Below are 19,087 nucleotides of genomic sequence, written 5' to 3'. Positions count from 1 at the left end.
TAACAATTTTTAAAATAGGATGTTTTTTACCAAGTCATAGTGGAACACACCTGTAATCCTAGTGCTTTGGAGGAGGAAGCAAGTAAATCATGAGTTCAAGGTCATCCTCAACAACACACTGAATTAGAGGCCAGCCAGGGTTTCCTAAGACCCTGTTTCAAATACAAAAGAGAGACGAGCTGGAGAAATGGCTCAGAGGTTACAGTCACTTCTTGCTGTAGTAGAGGGCCCAGGTTTGACTCCCAGCATCCTTGTTGTACTCTCAACCAGCTCTAACTCCAAGGAATCTGACACCCTCTCCTGACTTCTGATGATAGTAGGCACACAGGCATACATGAAGGCAAAAGACTCACATAAAAAAAAGTTTTTTGAACTTCGTGTGCACATAAAAAATAGTTAACCTAAAAAAAAGTTTCTTCAACTTTGTGCGAGTATGCACGCGCACGTTTTCTGAAATAGGGTTTGTCCATGTAGGACAGACTAGCCAAGAAGTCCTGATCCTCCTGTCTCAACTACCCAATTCCTGGGGCTACAGGTATATGGCACTTACATGGCTTTTCATAAAACTGCATAGAAGTAATTCATATTCCTTCTGCAGACACATATACACAGACACACAAAGTTCCACAGTTCAAAGCAGTCACCTGCTACCGTAAAAAAAAAAAAAAAAAAAAAAATCACCAGTAAATTCTTATACTTTGAACTACAGAAAACAAACACTAAAATTATAACCTAATAGTTCAGATAATAAAAATATGTAATTTATAAACAATTTTTAACTCAGTTTACCTTAACAAAGATGTTTAGATAACCCAAATCTCTTAGATACTTCCAAACAATTAAGGAATATAATAAAAAAAAAAATAGCCTCAATCACCATTTAAAGACCCATGAAGAAAGTTTACATTCCTAATTAAGTTATTAAATACCTGTTACTCAAACTATTCAAGAACTTGTTACTCTATTTTTTTTTAAAAAGTCTTATTCATGAGATTTTTTTTCACTACGTTTATGAGGTGTACCTTCAACTGCAAAGTTCAGTATCAACAACAGCCAGTAGCCCTGCCCAGGAAGGTGATAGGGAAAAGGCAGAAGCAGGTGCACATGAGCTCTTAAACTCGGGCTCTGGTAACCAGAGCGCACAGAAGGCGGGGTCTAGAAAGCGGTTGTGGGGCGGGGGAGGCAGGGGCCCCCGGAAAGCCCGCTTCTTCTAGCGCCAAAACACGATCTGTTTGTTATCCGTACTTCACACAATACAATTCTAAAACAGCCATGAAATACCTTTTTTTTTCCCTCAAAGCGAGCTGCGCAGGGGCGGGCCTCGAGAAGGAAAGTTGGTTCAAGTAAGCGCCCCACCGGGGCCTAACACTTAATCCCAAACCGCAGTTTCTGCCAAGCAGGCAACGCGGCCCGAAAGCCCACTGGAGCGCTCGCTGGCTGCCCCCGGATCTGGAGGACGCGACGGAGCAGGGGCAGTGGGAGGGGCGCGGAGACGGATAATCATATGAACATTCTCCGGGCCAGAAGTCCCGAGCTGGAGTCGGGGAACGCCTACCGGGGCCTTTCTGCTCCGGGAGGAAAAGCAAAAGCGAGGACCACCCCCCCCTCCCGGCTCCCCGGCCGCAGATGCTCCCCGCCAAGATTCGGGCCGCCGGAGGGGGGTCCCGGGGGGGGGGGCTGAGAGGATGGAATCTGGCGGGGGGGGGATCCCGGGGCCTCGGGCCGCCGTGGCCTGTCCCCTTTGAGAGCTCACCCCCCCAACTACACCCCAGCTTTCCCCCCACCCCGAGGGGGCATCTCTAGAGCACCTGGGCACCGCGGGAGACCGTGCAGGCGCCGGCGCGTCCCCAGAGAGACGGACGGTGTCAGTCAGTGCTGAGAGGAACCGATGTCAGCCTGAGGGGGACGAGGCTCGCGGAGCCAAAAAGGGCAGGCGTGGCCGGGCCCGGCACGACCCGGGCCTTGCAGCACCCTGCTCTCCAGCCGGCCGTTGCCAAGGGCCGCAGACGCGCAGGCATTACCTGTAAATGAAGCGGCCCCTCCTGCCAAGGGCGGAGTGGCGGGCGGGACCCCCCACCGGGAGCCGCCACCAGCAGCGGTTCTTCCTCGAAGACCGCGGCGGGAAGGCCCACAGGTTCCCCGGACTGCCCAAAGCCCAATGGCCGCCTCCTCTACATGAACTACTAGGCGCCAACCGCCGCAGCCACCGCCATCTTAGGGCCTCATTGTGGTGGGAGAAGAGGGGCGGGGGAGCCGCGGAGGGGGGCAACGCTCGGCGAGACGTGCGCCGTCTCCTCGGCAACGGCCGCGCTGGAGGGCGAGAACTCGGCGGGGCCGGAGCCGCACTGCGAACTCCCGGCGCTCAGGACCGGAGTCACGTGACGCGCAGGAGTCTGTGGTGTCACTTACGGCCCTCTAGTCAGGAACGGATTTACTCAAACGAACAACCCGAGACTACATATCCCAGAATGCCCACGCAACCCGGTAGTCAAAGGATACGGAACTACAAGTCCCAGCAGACTGTGCGCCTTCCAGATAGGTCCTCTGTGTTAAGACTTGAGGCCTGTGAGAAAGTGTAGTAAGTGCGTTAGCTCCCTCGAGAAAAATCGCAGCTCTTTCTAGTTTTCCGTAGAGGCATCAACTCCAGATGGAGGTAGAAAGACTGGAAACCCTAGGATCTTTTGTAGCCCGTTCCTACCCATAGTCCTGTCGAGAAGGAAACGGGCCTTTACAATCTAACGCCTAACTTTAACGAGGAGATTAAACCCTCAGGACTGAAGTTAGCCGCGAGTCATATGTGATTATTCGGTGGAAGAACCATAACTAATTGCCAATGATCATCGCCACATGGAACCTTGTCCCGTATCTTTTTTGGGTAGAAACAGGTAGTTTTAAGCAGAATTCAATCTCGTGAAGTTTTCTCTGAAAACTTGCAGTAGTCTTTGAATTCCTTCATAATTTATATTCTTGCTAACAGCTATATTAAGGTTAGTAAATTGACAAATGATGACTTTTAAACATCACAAAACAAAAACTCAATAAAGTTGGGAGGCTTTCAGTATGCCAGACTCCGAAGATAGAATACCTGTCAATTTTAGTTGCATGCGTGCACATTGTTTTTAGACAGTTTGTAATTATGGGATGGGATTTTTAAATGTAAGATAATGTAAGTGGGAAAAAAAAAAAAGGTTTTGTGTTTCCACCCAAAATGTTCCCTACAATTACCAATTGTTTACAAAACAAAATAGTACAACTATCTCAGCACCACAGTAAAGAAAATTCTTCCAGCCCACTGCAATGTACTACTGCGTCCAGGTTCACCCATCAATGTAATGATTCTTGTGTATGCGTTTTATTTCATTTTTGAGGCAGTGTCTCATGTATTCCAAGCTGGCCTCAACTCTCTTTAACCTCAGATCCTACTGCCTCTGGAATGCTGAGGTGTGCATTGCTGGGAATCAAACCCAAGCATTCTTGCCTGCTCGGCAAACATTCTGTCAACTGAGCTACATATCCAGCCTAGTTGTAGATATTGAACCGAGGATGTTTCCACATGCTAGGCAAGCACTCTAACACTGATGTATCTTCACGCTTCATTTGGATCTGGGTCTCTCTAAGTTGCCTATACGGACTGGACTTGAACTTGGCCTTTGTAACTTTGTTTTGTTTTGTTGTTGTTGTTGTTGTTGTTTTTTAAGAGGTTATGAAGTTGGGAGTGGTAGAGGGTAGAGTAGATCTTGGAGGCACTAAGGCCAGGAGTCGAGGTGTGTGTAAATGTGATCATACACATTGCATGAAACTCAAAGAATTAATAAAAATACTATATATTTTAAAACCATTCCTCAAACTAAAATACCAGCGTCCCAATCTTCATAGTGAATGAGGAAAACAAAACAACAACAGCTCCTCTTTACCCTGAGAGGCTGTAAAATTATTCTGACTTCCAAAAATTTAGCTTGTATATAAAGAAATAAATCAGCTTGGTATTGGTAATATCTGATTATGCCAAATAATTATATAGGCAGAAAATGCTTTAGTAATTTAGGAGTGCTGGTCTATATTATCTCAAAAATAATAGTATTTCTAGATTTTTATGTAAAATGAAATTTTGGAGCCATCTGTAAATTCACGAGTGGGAAACAAAGGCAGAGGATACTGAACCACACCTGAGAACTGAATTTCAACAGTCCACGTTTAGGAGAAAGACTGAACACATTTGTTGAAATATTCAGGGGTATAAATGGCAGGCTGTTGTGGAAAGGAATGGATTATGCCAGGAATACATAGCATATTCAGAATAAGCAATGGCCAACACAGAAGACAGACTGGATGAAGCGGAGATTCATGTGAGGTGCCACACAGCAGAGGTCGAAGAAGTTAAGTCTGAGCAACAGGTTGGGTCCAAGGTTTAGAAAAGCTTAACTACCCATCTGAAGAGGTTGGACTTTGTTCTGCAGGGCATGTAAAACTATTTGGGGCTTTGGAAGAGGTTTTTGTTGTTGTTTTGTTTTTGAAGTTCTGGAGAAAGAACCTAGTGTCCTAGGCGAGTACTGTTCTACAGCTGTGTCTCCAGCTCTTGTTTTTCTTTCTCCTCTTTCTCTTCTTATTTCTTCTTTGGCAGGCTGGCCTTGAACTTATGTTCTTGTTCCCATCCTTTGTGTGTCAGGGGGACTATTAGGCATTGTCTTCCAGACTGAACATGAAATTGTTGAGACTTTAACTTTGTGGCCATGCTTAGTATAAACTAGGAAAAGAAGAAAAGGGAACAAAAAAAGAGTTGGTATCTGGTTTGGTGTTAGGGAGTTATAAATGAATGCAATTCAGTACTCAGGTTTCCATTATCAAAGTTAGTTGTCATGATAGGTAAAATACTACCAGTTTTCTTTCTTCTCTTCTCTTTTTTTCTTTTTTCTTTTTCTAGTTTGTTTTTGTTTTTGTTTTTGTTGTTTTGGTTTTGTTTTTGTTTTTTGGCTTTTTTTCCCCCTTTTTGAAACAGGGTTTCTCTGTGTAGGCTTGGCTGTCCTGGACTCAATTTGTAGACCAGGCTGGTCTCAAACTCACAGACATCTGCCTGCCTCTACCTTCCAGAGTGCTGGGATTACAGGCGTGCAAAAACAAACAAACAAAAACCAAAAAACCTCCCAAAATCATGTTTCTGTTTCTTAATATGTAGTAGGACCCTGGTCCAATGGTACTTACAATATAACATTTTGTGTTTATAGTGTTTGTATTTTAAAATATATTTTGAATGTTTACTAACAACAGATTATGTCTGTAGCTGAAACCTTGCCTTTTGTACTTCTGTACGTATTCCCAATTCCTTGTAGATTTCATTTATTTTGCTGATTCTTAGTTTACTTTTGTTTTTGTTTGAAAACAAAAAAAAAACAATTCTCTGCAATGACTAGTTTAACCTGCAGATGGTGATAGAACGTAGGGGAAACGTCTTCAGTATCCATTAGCCCGTTATAACAGAATGTTATTGTCTTATTATGTATTTTTTTTGGTGCAACACAAAAAATAAATAAAAAGTATGTGATAAGCTAAAATAATAAAATCCCTTAAGAATTCATTTTTTTAAAAATTGAATTACTATGTCAAGAACTCCCATTCTTTCCTACAAAATCACTCATCTTTGCAAACATAAATACTATCCCCGATTGATTATTATCGTTATTTCACTTTCTACATAAAACTATGTACATTTATGAATAAATGTTGTTTTATTTTCAAATTTGATATAAATAGTATACTTATATGATTTGCTTTGTTCATGAACATTATCTTTCTGAGATTTATCTATTAATATAAATAAATGCAAAGCCTACGTAGAATTTAAAAGTAATTATGAAATATACTAAAAAACTACATTACATTTTAAATTACTTTAGTGGATAACATAACGAAAGATGATATTGGCCACACCAAACAAGATACTAAATGAAGACCTCTGACCTAGTTCTTATGCTTTAGTTCAGTTTAGACAGTTACTTCTGATTTCATCTAATTCCAAGTTTCTTAATTATGTCACTATCAACATTTTGCATTTAATGATTCTTGAGGTTGTTTTTTATTTGTATTTTTTTGTTTGTTTGGAACATGTGTATGCATTCAGGTCAGAGGGCAACTCTTAGGGTTTTTTTTTTTTTTTTTTTTTTTCTTTCACTATGTGGCTTCTAAGGATAAACTTGGCTTTTTAGGCTGGAAGCAAGGCTTTTATAGACTGAGCTGTCTTGCTGGCCTGATTGTGTGTGTGTGTGTGTGTGTGTGTGTTTTGTGTATGTGTTGTGCTTTTGTTTTAGGGTGGGTATGGCTATTCTGTATATCGCAGCATACTTCACAGCACCCTTTGGCCTCTACTCACAGGGTACCTAGGACAGCTACCTTCCCAGTGATGGAAACCAAAGGTTCTTCTGACTTTGATTACCAAGTATCCCCTAGATCAGAGAAATAGATAAGAAAATCACTCCTAGCTCAAAAGCACTGATCTCGTCTCTGCAAAGAAAAGAAAAATCGTATTATGATTTGCTTGTGTATCTCTTTCTATGGAAAAAAACTCTGTCAGCATAAATAATTGAACCAATTGTATGACTATATTGACTAATTAGATCTGATCCACATGCATAATTAATGTTGTCTCGAGACCTCTGAAACCCTTCTCTGTTTCCCTTCTATCAGATTACCATGGCATCTCTCCTTACTGCCCGGTTCAGATTCTTCATCACCAGAGTCAGAGGAATCTAACTGCTGTTCTCAAAATGAAATATTAATATTAATACCAGTTGAGTTACCTACTTATTCATAACCAATTTGTGCCGATTTCTCTAAAAAAAAATCACTCATTCCATAATTATAATCCTTGTGATTCTAATTCTAGCCATGTTTGTATTTTGTCCACCTTTCTCTAGCTTTGCTTCTATGGAGTTGTAACTCCCATGCATTTTTTTATATTTCCCTTGTGTGTCTTCTTGGGGGGAGGGGTTATATGACTTTATTCATCCTATTTATTAGTTGCAATCATATGTGGAATGTGCACTTCTTAGGGTCAAATTATAGGGACACAAGTAACAGTAAACAAAAGACTACATGGGGGTAAGTCCATTTCTAGTCTCTAATCATCCCTACAGCATGAAAGTGTGTGTTATAACTAAATGTAGCTTTTAAAAAAGATTTTATTTATTTAGTTGGTGTATGAGAGCATACTAGAGATTCCAGTATAGATGATTGTGAGCCACCATGTGGTTGCTGGGAATTGAACTCAGGACCTCTGGAAGAGCAGACAGTGCTCTTATCCCCTGAGCCATCTCTCCCCCTTAAATGTATATTTTTAGTTAAATAGATTAGGTAACGTGATGAGAAAACTAAGAATATGAGAATAGAGGTGATAGTGTGTCTCCTAAGAAAAAGTGTTAATGACATGAAAGTGAACCCTCTGTTTCTTACTCTTAAAACCATGTTGTTGAAAACAAAACTGTAGGGAGGGGGAAAGGACTCAGATTTGCTGTAGTTGTAAGAGAGTAGTTTGGTTTCAAAAAAAATAGTAAATCTGGTCTAGAAAACTATCTTTGTCTAAATAAATGAGATCTGTAGGTTTGGTGTGTGCTTTCAAATAAGTGCCAGCTGGTGGAGAAATGTACAACCTGGAGGGCACTAACTGAGCCATAAAAGAGGCACTACATTACTTAGGAGTAGCTGTGAATGCCACATTTTCTTTTTTCTTTTTTCCATAGAAAGGCTCCCACACTGCATCTCTCTTGCCATGATGAAGTCTAAAGTCACAGAAATGATAACACATGAATAAACACAGATTAAACAGGTAAAAGTTTGGATGCTCTTTCTTTGCCAGAAAAGAACTGAATTTCTAGGGTTAAAAGCTGAGGATGCTGTGATAGGGCAAGCTATCCAAGATGTGTTGCAGGGTGTTACTTTATAAGGATTATTTTGAGATAAAGAAAAGGAATATGAGCTGGGTGTGCTGACACGGGTCTTTAATCCCAACACTCAGGAGACAGACGCAGGTGGATCTCTGTAAATTTGAGGCCAGCCTGGTCTACATGTTGAGTTCCAAGACATCCAGAACTATGTAGTGAGACCCTGTCTCAAAAAATAAGAAAAAAAGGGAATATAAAACCAAAATATTATACAATATGAGTATTAACTTGTATCATGTATTTCCTTAAATATTTTGTTTGTCCCTACTCAAACTAGACAGACTAATGCCTTCCCTCATGAAGAACTGACACACTCAGAAATACCAGAAGTGAAAGATAAAATGTCAGATATTAAGAAAATAAAAAGAGCACAGAGTCGTTCCTAATTCTCACAGTTGGGAGGAGTCAAAGCGACGATGTTGGTGTGAAAGGAACAGAACTTGATGCTTGCCCTTCACCTCTGTAAAAGACAAGGGAAACTCAGTAGCAATGTATGTGGATTGGTGCCTAGGGTCAGGTGACTGTGGCAGGAACTGAGGGGGTAGAGTGGTACAGTACCAACCTCATCCCTCCAAGCCCCAGAAATGTTGTGAAATTCCTAAGTCAAAGAGAAACTCTTAAACTGTCTGAAGTGAATGAGATTAAGCTTGTCCAAGACCATACAAGGGAGCTTTTAAGAAACATGTAAGTTGTAGCTTGGGAAATGTACATGCCTTACTAACACTGCTCAAACCTTATCTACCTGAAGGTTTCCACAGCTTCAAAGTACAAAGCCAAATCCCACTTACTGACACCTTCTAAATTTATTTATTTACTTATTTACATATACAATGTCTACCTGCATATATCTCTGCAGGCCAGAAGGGGGCACCAGATCTCATTATAGATGGTTCTGAGCCACCATGTGGTTGCTGGGAATTGAACTCAGGACCTCTGGAAGAGCAGCCAGCAGAAGTGCTCTTAACCTCAGAGCCATCTTTCCAGCCCCCACCGTCTAAGTCCTTAGAGTCCATGTTTTTCTGTTTTCTCTGGCTTATGTTGACTTCTTGTGATTTTTCTCAAGTGAAGCTTCGTTGTTGCTCATTTGTTTATCCTTCATCTTTTCCAAATTCAAACGGCCTCTTTTTTCATTATTTTCTCAGAATACCATGGACACAAGGCATCTTTGTACAGTAGAATTTCCCTGAAAATGTAGAGCTCAAGGGAGAAAGAAAGGGAAGAAGAGAAAGTGGATGTAAACTTCAGTAAACATCTCCAAAATGAATATTCACTAACCTGTTCACTATCTCTGACTGTGACCCAGAACTGCTGAAGCAGCTGTGTTTCTCAGTGAATTTCATGGAGTCTTCTTCCTTCATACTCTCTTCCGTTTGCCCCTAGTTCATGCCTTCCTATTTCATTCCTTTCTCCCTGGAGTACTAGCAAGAATTTCAAATGTTTAAGTCCTTCTGCACTAACAGAAGATTTTTGTTCTCTTAACTTCACTTGTAGAATTTTCCAGCCAGACCTACTGCAAAAATAAGTGCCATTCTTCTGTCCCCACACCAATCAGTGTGATCCCACCCCTATGTGGAATTCTAAGAAATTATTGTTTTCTCTGAATACTGAAATACATACAGTTTAGAGGAATTTTACTCCCAACTACATGACTGCTCTCGCAAAGAATCTAGCTGGAATGTAGACACATTCTGGGTTACAGTATGTCTGGCTGGAATACAGACACAGCCTTAGTACATATCTTTAATCCCAAACAATGAAGATAAAGTTTGTATATAGAAGGAAGCAGCCATGATTGAAAGTGAGCAGACAAAGTAATGAATCAGAGAAAGATTTGACAGAATGAGACAGGATATGCCCAACTCTCATGAGACCAGGACAGGAAAGAAAGACTACTTAAGAGCAATGCAGGGAGAGATGGTGAAGTTTTTAGGTTTTGTTTTTTCTGTTTGGTTGTTTTGTTTTGTTTTTGTTTTTTCAATCAGGACAGTTTTACAGAGACAGGTTACAGAGAAAATAAGCTAGAAAAAAAGGTGAAGACAGAATGAGCTAGAGAATGAGAAGATTAAAACATATTGCCAGAATTAGTTTGAGGCCAGGCAGGGCAATTCAGTCAGAAGCCAAGAGAAGCCAGTTTGAATCAGTCAGCTTGGAGAGGAGTTTGGGCCAGAACAGCTATGTTAAACCATCCAGCAACAGTTCAGAAAGAGCTAGAAAGGCTTGGGAATGGCTTCTATCTCATGCCATCATCAGAGGAAATAAAAATGACATAAGGCCTTAATAGATCCTGATAAGAGGATATTCATCTCCATCACTCCGACACTGGGTCCCCTAATCCCCAAGAATGAGGCAGAGGATTTCCAATTTGCTTACGAGGTGCAAGTCTTTGGTTCCAGACATAGTGAGAGAGGAATTAATATGTCCACTTTTCTAAATATGTCCCATTTTTGTTGGTGTTGATTATATCAACCACAGCTGATCATTTAAAAAAGTAATCTCTGGCTAGTGTTGTAGTTCAGTCAGTTGAGTGTTTGCCTACCCAGACAAAGCCTGTGTCGGTCTCTAATTAGGTCTGTTATTTATCTAGTGGCTTGCCCCAAAAATCTTATTTTTGCTCTAGATGTCAAGATGATGTCGGTCAGCAAAACAAAACAAAACAGTCTATGTGGACATCACTGTAACTGGGCCTCAATATTTCAGAATCTTTCTTTGCTGATGGCAGACACAAAAAGGATTCTAGAATTTTGAATTATGAAAATTGAGAATTTTCAGTGACTCTACTGAGAAAGTAGGAAAAAACAAAAAGAAAACAAACAAAAACAAAAAAACAACTCAAAACACTTCCATCCTAGAGGAGTCCCTTACTCTGTAACACTCACTCTTGGTTCTGCACATGTGTAGCAGGTAGCCTTTGCTTTTCTTGAGAGTTCTAGTTATTGGTGAAGCCACTCAAGTGCAAACATAACATTTCGAAATGAGAATTTCATTTTGTTTTTGAAACAGCATCAGCTGTGTATCCCTGACTTGTCTGAAACTCGCTATTTCAAGACCAGGGTGGCCTTGAAATCACAGACATCCATCTGTCTTTGCCTCCCCAGTGCTGGGATGAAAGGCTTGCACTACCATGCACAGCCACAAATTTATATATATTTGGTTTTTCTAGACAGGGTTTCTCTGTGTAGTCTTGGCTGTCCTGGACTCAGTTTGTCGACCAGGCTGGCCTCAAACTCAGAGAATTCTGCTCACTTCTGACTTAAAGGCATACACTACCACACAGCCTGGCCACAAACATGTTTTTAAAGAGCAGACACATCATTACTAAGTAGAATTAAAGCATATGTCATATATTCTTTTTTTTGTTTCAACAGCCTTTCTCTGCTCTGCCTCTGTCTATCTGTCTCTCTCTCTCACACATATACATTTATGCACATACATAGACTTTTTTTTTTTTTCTTAAATAGAGATGACCATAAGTCAGTGGTTTTCAGCTAAGGGCTGTCTTGACCCTTACGGGACCACTTGGCAACATCTGGGTTCATTTTGGTTGGCACATCAGGGGAGTGATGTTAAAAGGAGCCAGGAGAGAGGAGCCAGGAGTGCTGTTAAATCCTGCCACACCTAATACGGCCGCCACAGAAGAACCACCGACAAAAAATGGTTTAAGCCACAAATATCAATAATACCAAGATTAAAAATTCTTAATGGACAACTGAGTGCAAACACAAAGCAGGTTGAGACCAGTTTGGGCTTGTTTACTTTTTATTCTTTTTGCATATTCCCTGCCATATGGCAAGTGCAGAAGTTGTTTGGTAATCCTTAATAATAATATCATTATTGTTTTAAAGGCATGTCTTAGAATGTGGTTTCACTGACCATGTGCTCTTTTTTCTTTTCTTTTTTTATCCCCAACAGATATTTTACACAGGAAAGCTGAAATTCTGTTTCATGTGTTAAATGTCAAAAAATAAAATAAAATAAAATAAAATGTGTGTTTGATTAGAATTTAACCTTTATTTGGTGGGGAAAAAATAATGATGTGATTTTATGAGGAGAAAGATGGTGCTGTTCAGAAGCATAACATACACAATTTCAAAATCTTTTATACAGGAAAATTAAAACAAACTGTTTTTTTTAGCTTTTGTAAAAAACAAAAAAAAAAAAAACAAAAAAAAAAACCAGTGGACTGAGAAAAGACATTTAAATTTTTTCCTTTTAGGTAACTAATAAACTCTAAGTTGTGCAATCAGAGAGAAAGCAAAAGTTCAACTAAGTGAGACACTGAAGTCCTAAGTAATCGGTTCATTGTATCTTAACTAGAGTGCTGGAGAGGACATGGGCTTTGTGGAAGAGGAAATTATATTTCTTGGAAACCTGGCAAATGTTTAGTAACATTATTGTTGTTGTTATTTTATTACATTCTTCTTGTTCAGGCAAACAGGGAGAACCAGGCAGATTTTTCCCTTTTTGATGGTAGTTAATCTGGCCATGTAGGCTAAACTGACTACCCTGCAAGCCGCAGGCATCCACCTGCTCTCGCCTCTACAATGCTAGGATGACAGCTGCATGTCACCATGCCTAGATTTTTTTAGTGCACCCCACCTCTTTTATGCTTGGGTTTTGGGGTTCACACTCTGGTGCTTTGTGTTTGTAGGACACGCACACACTTTGTGGCCTGAACCATCTCTTCAGTCCTGGTCTCCCTCTTTATCATGCATGTTTTCATTTATTTTTTTTTTAATCATGTCTTCTTCCTTCCAGTGTTCTTGGTAGCCTTAAAGGAAAATGCTTTCCAGATCAAATTCTCTTAGTTCTAAAATAAGAAGGGCAAAGGGTGAGCAGTGTATAAATGAAGAGGGTAGAAACTGCAGCTGAGTGAGGGAGGAGTCTTATTTTCTGTCATAACTGTGATCTTCAATTTTTTGTGGCTATATTGAACCTTATTCTGAAAAGCATTGGGATTAAAGCCATGAGACATTGGGCCCAGCTACCACTTGTAATCTTTTGTCTCATATATCATTTGTAAAACACAAATGGTATTGCCAGTTTATCTTTTTGTTTCATTATCTTAATTTTTGTGGATTTTGGAGAGAAAGCAGAGATAAAGTGTGGAGTTAATTTCTCAGATTTATTAGGAGGGTTTTGACAACAATTTAATTTCAGCTAAGGGAAGAAATATATTTCTTGTAAGGTGAAAATTTTTGTTTCTGGTATGTGACCTTTTAATGAGCTCTTATTACATAAAAGTAAAGCACAGATTATATTCTGAAACAGAAACCTTGTGGAAATAAAACAGCAATATTTCTCTGCATAACTCTGAAGTGTTTTACCTTTACTATGCTGATAATGATGTTACCAGGTTTTATTTTCATCTTAGCTGGGGAGATAGAAGTTTTGCCCCTTTTTATGAGGCAAGAAAAAAAGTAAGGATAAAGCATGTTCAAAAACATCTCAATGAGAGATTTGATCTCTTGTAACCTCAGCACTTGGAAAGTAAAGGCAAGAGGATGGGGTGGGATTCAAGGCCAGCCCAGGTTACCTGAGACCTTGTCTCAAAACAGAACAAAGCTTCCACCTGATGCACCAGCAACACATTTAAGGGATCAGGGCAGCTCCCTAGCTCCCAGAGTGGGCCAGGAGCCCAGCAAGCAATTAGGATTTCAGACAATAATATAGGGGTTTCAGCTGAGGATTACAGCTCTGTCATTGTCTGCAAAGAGCACCGGGGGGGCAGTGAAAGGGTCATCCACAGGGCTCTGTATTCAAGGCTTTTACCTTGATCACTTACACGCACAATTTATCATTGTTCTTTCGTTACCTATGAAAATCTGTGATATGTGTGTGCGTGTGTGTGTGTGTGTGTGTACATATATCTTATAAGGTGAGTGTGCTGGCTTGTTTTAGGTCAACTTGACACCAGCTCTAGTCACCTGAAAGGAGGCAACCTTGGCTAAGAAAACACCTCCATGAGGTTGTGTTGTGGGCAAACCTTTAGAACATTTTCTTAACTAGCAATTGGTTGGGGAGGGCACGGTCCATTGTGGGTGGAGCCATCCCTAGACTGGTAGTCCCCGGTTCTATAAGAAAGCAGGCTGAGAAAGCCATGAGAAGCAAGCCAGTAAGCAGCACCCATCCATGACCTCTGCATCAGTTCCTGTCTCCAGTCTGAATTCTTGTCCTAACTTCTTTCAGTGAACAGCAATGTCAAAGTGTAAGTCAAATGGCCCTTTTCCTTCCTACCTTGCTTTTGGTCATGCTGTTTCATCATAGCAATAGTAACCCTAAAACAGTGAGGTAGGTTTTTGTTATTGTCGTTATGTAAATAGTAACAATTAGGCAATACATGAATAAGAGAAGTGGGTCTTATGTGTGATTTGGTTCAATCACTTAATTTTATAGATGAGAGAGTTGATGTCCAATGAGATAAAATGCTGAAGTGAGCAATGATGGATCCTCCTAAACAATGCAGATATCAGTCTTCAGTAAAATGTAGCAATGATCCCTTAACTGTACAGCTCGTATTTATGATAGCTAGGATGGAACCAGCCTATATGTCTAGCAACAGATGAGCTAACAAAGAAACCACACACACACACACAAACACACACACACACACACACACACACACACACACACGCTTTATTCAAGAGTTAAGAAGAACAAAATTATACAAGTTGCAGGGAAATGGATAGGTTCAGAGAGCATGATGTTAAGCAAAACAGGCCAGACTCAAAATATCAAATATTGCAAGTTCCTACTCACATAAGGAATCTCTATTTGAAACTACACACACCAGTCATAAAGGCATAAAGAGGACTACATGGTGAAGGGACTAATAAGGAAGAGGGAACGAGAGTAATGGAGGTGGGAAACAAAAAACAAATATTACTTCTTTTTTCTTCTCACACACAGACTCTAGTTTTTGATACACACACATGACATGAAAGCAGGAGAGAAAGAAGGGGCCAGCAGGAAGTGTAAGGGGAGTAGGGAAGGTAATGGGGGCTATATATGAGCAAAATACAATGAAAATATCATAGTGAAACTCATTATGTGCTGTGCTAAACAAATCAGTAGAATTTTAAAGAGAGAACTGTATTCTCAGAAAATACACTAAGAGAGAGAAGATCGGTTACCTGGGTCTACTTGATGCGGCTGAGAGCCGACCTGCCACTGCTGTACTTTCAATCAGCAGAAGATGGACAGACGAAGAGGAAACCTTCACAATGGGCTTTGCTCAAATATCACATTCCAGGTAGGCATCCGATCCAGCAGGAACAATGCAGAGTTGAGCAGGTTCAGATGACAACTGCCCTGTGTCTGATGTATAAAACCAAGAGTTCTCTAGGTGAAGTCTCCAGAAAAGAGAAGGAAAGTATTTATTTGCCACTGTTTAGCTGACCCATCCTAGAGTCAGAGAATGGTGATCTTGAAGGAGTTGTACCTTCTGCCCAGTGAAAGTGTTCTTGGACCAGAGAAAAACAGTGAGTCCGACCATTTCTTAAAAAGAAAGTCCCCAAGCCAGGCATGGAGGCATACACCTCTAATCCTAGCAATTGGGGAGGCAGAGGCAGAGGCAGGCAGATCTCTGTGAGTTCAAACCCAGCCTGTTCTACAAAGAGAGTCCAGGACAGCCAAGGCTACACAGAGAAACCCTGTCTCAAAATAAGAAAGAAAGAGAAAGAAAGGAAGGAAGGAAGGGAAAGAAAGAAAGAGAAAAAGAAAGAAAGAGAAAAAGGAAGAAAGAGAAAAAGAAAGAAAGGAAGGCAAGATAGACCTGGAGGGGATAGGAACTCCACAAGGAGAGCAACAGAAACAAAAAAATCTGGGCCCAGGGGTCTTTTCTGAGACTCCAAGAACCATTCATGGAGATAACCTAGAACCCCTGCGCAGATGTAGCCCATGGCAGCTCAATATCCAAGTGAGTTCCCTAGTAATGAGAACAGGACTGTTTCTGACATGAACTCAGTGGCTGGCTCTCTGATCACCTACCCCTGAGGGAGGAGTAGCCTTGCCAGGCCAGAGGAAGATAATGCAGCCAGTCCTGATGAGACCTGATAGGCTAGGGTCAGATGGAAAGGGAGCAGGACCTCCCCTATCAGTGGACTTGGAGAGGGGCATGGAAGGAGATGGTGAGTGTGATTGGGAGGGAATATGGGAGGGGCCTACAGCTGGGATACAAAGTAAATAAACTGTGATTCATATAAAAAATTAAAATTTTTAAAAATCCTCTAAAAATATTATATACTTTATAAGGAGAAAGAAAGAGAGAGAGAGAAAGAAAGAAAGAAAGAAAGAAAGAAAGAAAGAAAGAAAGAAAGTCCCCTAAATTATACAATGTCCTCTGTTCCTTAAGTCTCCTTGTTTGGTTTTTAATTCAGAGTCACAACCCACAATTAGCCGGTTTTCTACGTAAACTACCTCAACAAGTTACAAGGCAATGTCTCTTTTTTCTATATTAATATATTAGGTTTCTTATTTCATACAGTCCTTGAGAAAGGAAGTATTGAGTTAGTGTTGGGGGTTGGTCTGCTGTTGCTGTGTATTCAAATGCTAAATACTGGCCTCCAAGGTCTGGCTGCAGTCCAGAAGAGTACATTCTCACGTACCCTGAATGACGTTGTGTAAACTTTGCTACCCAATATTCTCTGGTTGGTTAAATAAAGTTGCTAACAGCCAACTACTGGAGCTTCGGTTCCTGGGCTTCAGGTGTCTCAGGTGGAGATCATGAGGCTGGGAGACAGAGTGAGTTGGGGCAGAGGAAGGGGAGGAGGAGAAGAAGAGGACATGGCATGATGGAGCAGATCCAGCCAAGATAAGATGACTTATTGGCAAGTAACTTTTAGAGAATGCGCCTGGGAAGTGGCCAGACTAGCTTAGTAAATTAATTTAAATTGCACCTGCCCAGTTATTGTCCTAAGGCTTGTTTAAGTAAATTAATAAGTCTTACCAGGCGTGGTGGTGCAGGCCTGTAATCCCAGCATTTGAGGAGGCAGAAGCAGCCAGATCTCTGTGAGTTTGAGGCCAGCCTGGTCTACAAAGAGTCGAGGACAGCCAAGGCTACAAATAGAAACCCTGTCTTGCAAAACAAACAAACAAAAAATTAATAGGTCTCTGTCTCAATTATTGGGGGTAGGGGGGCTAGTCAGGTTAGTTGAGCCTTCAAGAGTTAAATAAATATTCAACAACACATTAGTGCAGAGACTTTTTAAGGGAGCCATATAAACCCAGCTTCTACGAGATGTGAACTTCAATGATCTCACAGTTTTGTTCACTGAAGCTTGTTTTAAAACCCATGCATTGGGAGCTAGGCATAGCAGTGAAAGCCTTTAATCTCAGCACTTGAGAGATATAGACAGTGGATTTCTCTGAGTTGGAGGCCAGCCTAGTCTACATAGTTCTAGGACACCCAGAGTTACATAGTTAAGAAAGACCCTGTCTCAAAAATAAACAAAGCAACAACAGCAAAAACATTCATTGGCAGAGCTGGAGTTGCTCATCGGATGACAGCACCTGATGCTCTTCCAGAAGACCCAGGTTTGATTCCCAGGAATGGTCACCCGCAAGCTTCTGTAAGTCAAGTCCCTGGGATTCCAACACCACCTTCTAGTGCCTCTGCGGGCACTAGGCACCTATGATGCACAAACCTACAGTCAGACAGAACACCCACACATAAAATAAATAGCAAAACAAAAAGCCATTGGGCACTGGGCCTGAAGAAACAGCTCAGTTGATAGAGTGCTCATTACAGGAATGCAGTAAGTGTGGTATTGATTGCCTGTAATCCCAGACACTGGGATGTGGAGAAACTACAGTTCCAGGTCAGCCTGACATGAGAACCTATCTATATACAAATACTCTTGCCTTGAAGTATGCATTCCAATCTTTCTGTTTCTGGTTCATTGCTTTAACACTGGGACCAACCTGCTCCTCTTATTTTGTTGTTTGTGTGTTTGTTCATTTGTTTGTTGTGTTTTTGTTTTTGCTTTCTTACACTTCTTTTAGCCAGTGATTTCGGGTCTGATTCTCATTTCCAAGGTTTTATACAACCATGCAAACATCACAGTTTTAACTTTATAAAAATCTTTTGAGGAGAGGTGGGGAATGTCTTCTGCCATGCTAGATACGTGCTTCATAGCCTTAATAATTTAGTTATATTACCAACTTCCTCCCTGCCTGTCCTTTCTCTTCCTCTATCCCTGATGCCCCCCTTCCAATATATAAGGAGAAAGTAGCCTGTGCCAGCCTAGAACCTGCACTCTTCCTGCCTCAGACTCCTGAGTGCTGACAATACAGGCTTGTGCCATCACACCAAGTGTTTCTGACCTTCCTGTATGACAGTTCTTCCACACTGTTTGACCCTAATCCCCCAAAAATCAAAATCCTAGATATTGTAGTTTGGGCATGTCTCCACAGGACCTTGGCCCTAACTTTTGTCCTTACTGTCTGGTTAGGTTTTCCTGGTTTCTTTCAGGACAATGATTTGAACACAAAAAGTCCTTGATTAACAGTATCACCCCCCTCTTCCATAGTGAGGATCACAAATTCAGAGCCAGATTGCCTTTGTACTCTGGCTCCACTTCTTGCTAGCTGTGTGACCTTGGGCAAGTCACTTAAACTTCTGTGCCTTGTTTCCTCACTTGTGAGAGGGAACAGTTGATAGCCTAGGAGGATGTTGAGGCTAAGTTAGTGCAGTTAACTGCTATGGCAGGGGGTATTGAGCTCACTAGTAAAGCCAGCTCTCGGTATGTGCGAGGCCACGGGTATGATCCTAAGCATCAGTAAAAGGCAAAGGAATAACTGTTCTTGCTACACTTGGCACAGAGAGCATGAGGCGAATGTGGCAGTTCCTGCTAATGTCACTACTGTCCCTCTTGCAGACCTCCCGTGACTGTAGCACTTATCAAGTTTTGTTGTTTTTTTTTTTTTAAATGTGGAGAAAGCAATAAAGATACAAGAAAAAAAAGTGCAAAATATTCTGCTTCCCCACAGTGGCTATTATCACATTAACTTTAAAACTCCATGCTTTCCCTTTAATGTCAGCAGCTTGGAAATGCCATGATTTTATTTCCCTAAACCTGCAGATCATGTTGGTCTAAATGACATTCTTTTCTTTCTTTCTTTCTTTCTTTCTTTCTTTCTTTCTTTCTTTCTTTCTTTCT

The 19,087-nt window shown here is 41.0% G+C and overlaps 1 protein-coding gene and 1 long non-coding RNA gene across 2 annotated transcripts in view; one reads left to right on the top strand and one right to left on the bottom strand.

Annotated features, from left to right (window-relative positions):
- Window positions 1-8,807: 8,807 nt before the first annotated feature.
- The window catches only part of LOC129666441 (uncharacterized), a 17,843-nt gene continuing 7,563 nt past the window's right edge, over window positions 8,808-19,087 (bottom strand). The window contains exons 2-3 of the long non-coding RNA XR_008718580.1: window positions 15,062-15,245; window positions 8,808-9,128 (exon numbers count right to left, since the gene is read on the bottom strand). This is a non-coding gene — a long non-coding RNA (uncharacterized LOC129666441). The remainder of the gene's footprint in view (window positions 9,129-15,061; window positions 15,246-19,087) is intronic.
- Fgl1 (fibrinogen like 1) overlaps window positions 16,629-19,087 on the top strand; it is a 27,251-nt gene continuing 24,792 nt past the window's right edge. The window contains exon 1 of the mRNA XM_055593549.1: window positions 16,629-17,497. The gene's annotated coding sequence lies outside the window, so the exon portion shown is untranslated. The remainder of the gene's footprint in view (window positions 17,498-19,087) is intronic.

This window comes from Psammomys obesus, unplaced genomic scaffold (assembly GCF_907164565.1).
Source record: "Psammomys obesus unplaced genomic scaffold, mPsaObe1.curated_primary_1811, whole genome shotgun sequence".
Taxonomy (NCBI): Eukaryota; Metazoa; Chordata; class Mammalia; order Rodentia; family Muridae; genus Psammomys; species Psammomys obesus.
The sequence above is the reverse complement of the archived record's forward strand: the minus strand, read 5'-3'. Positions and strand labels throughout refer to the sequence as shown.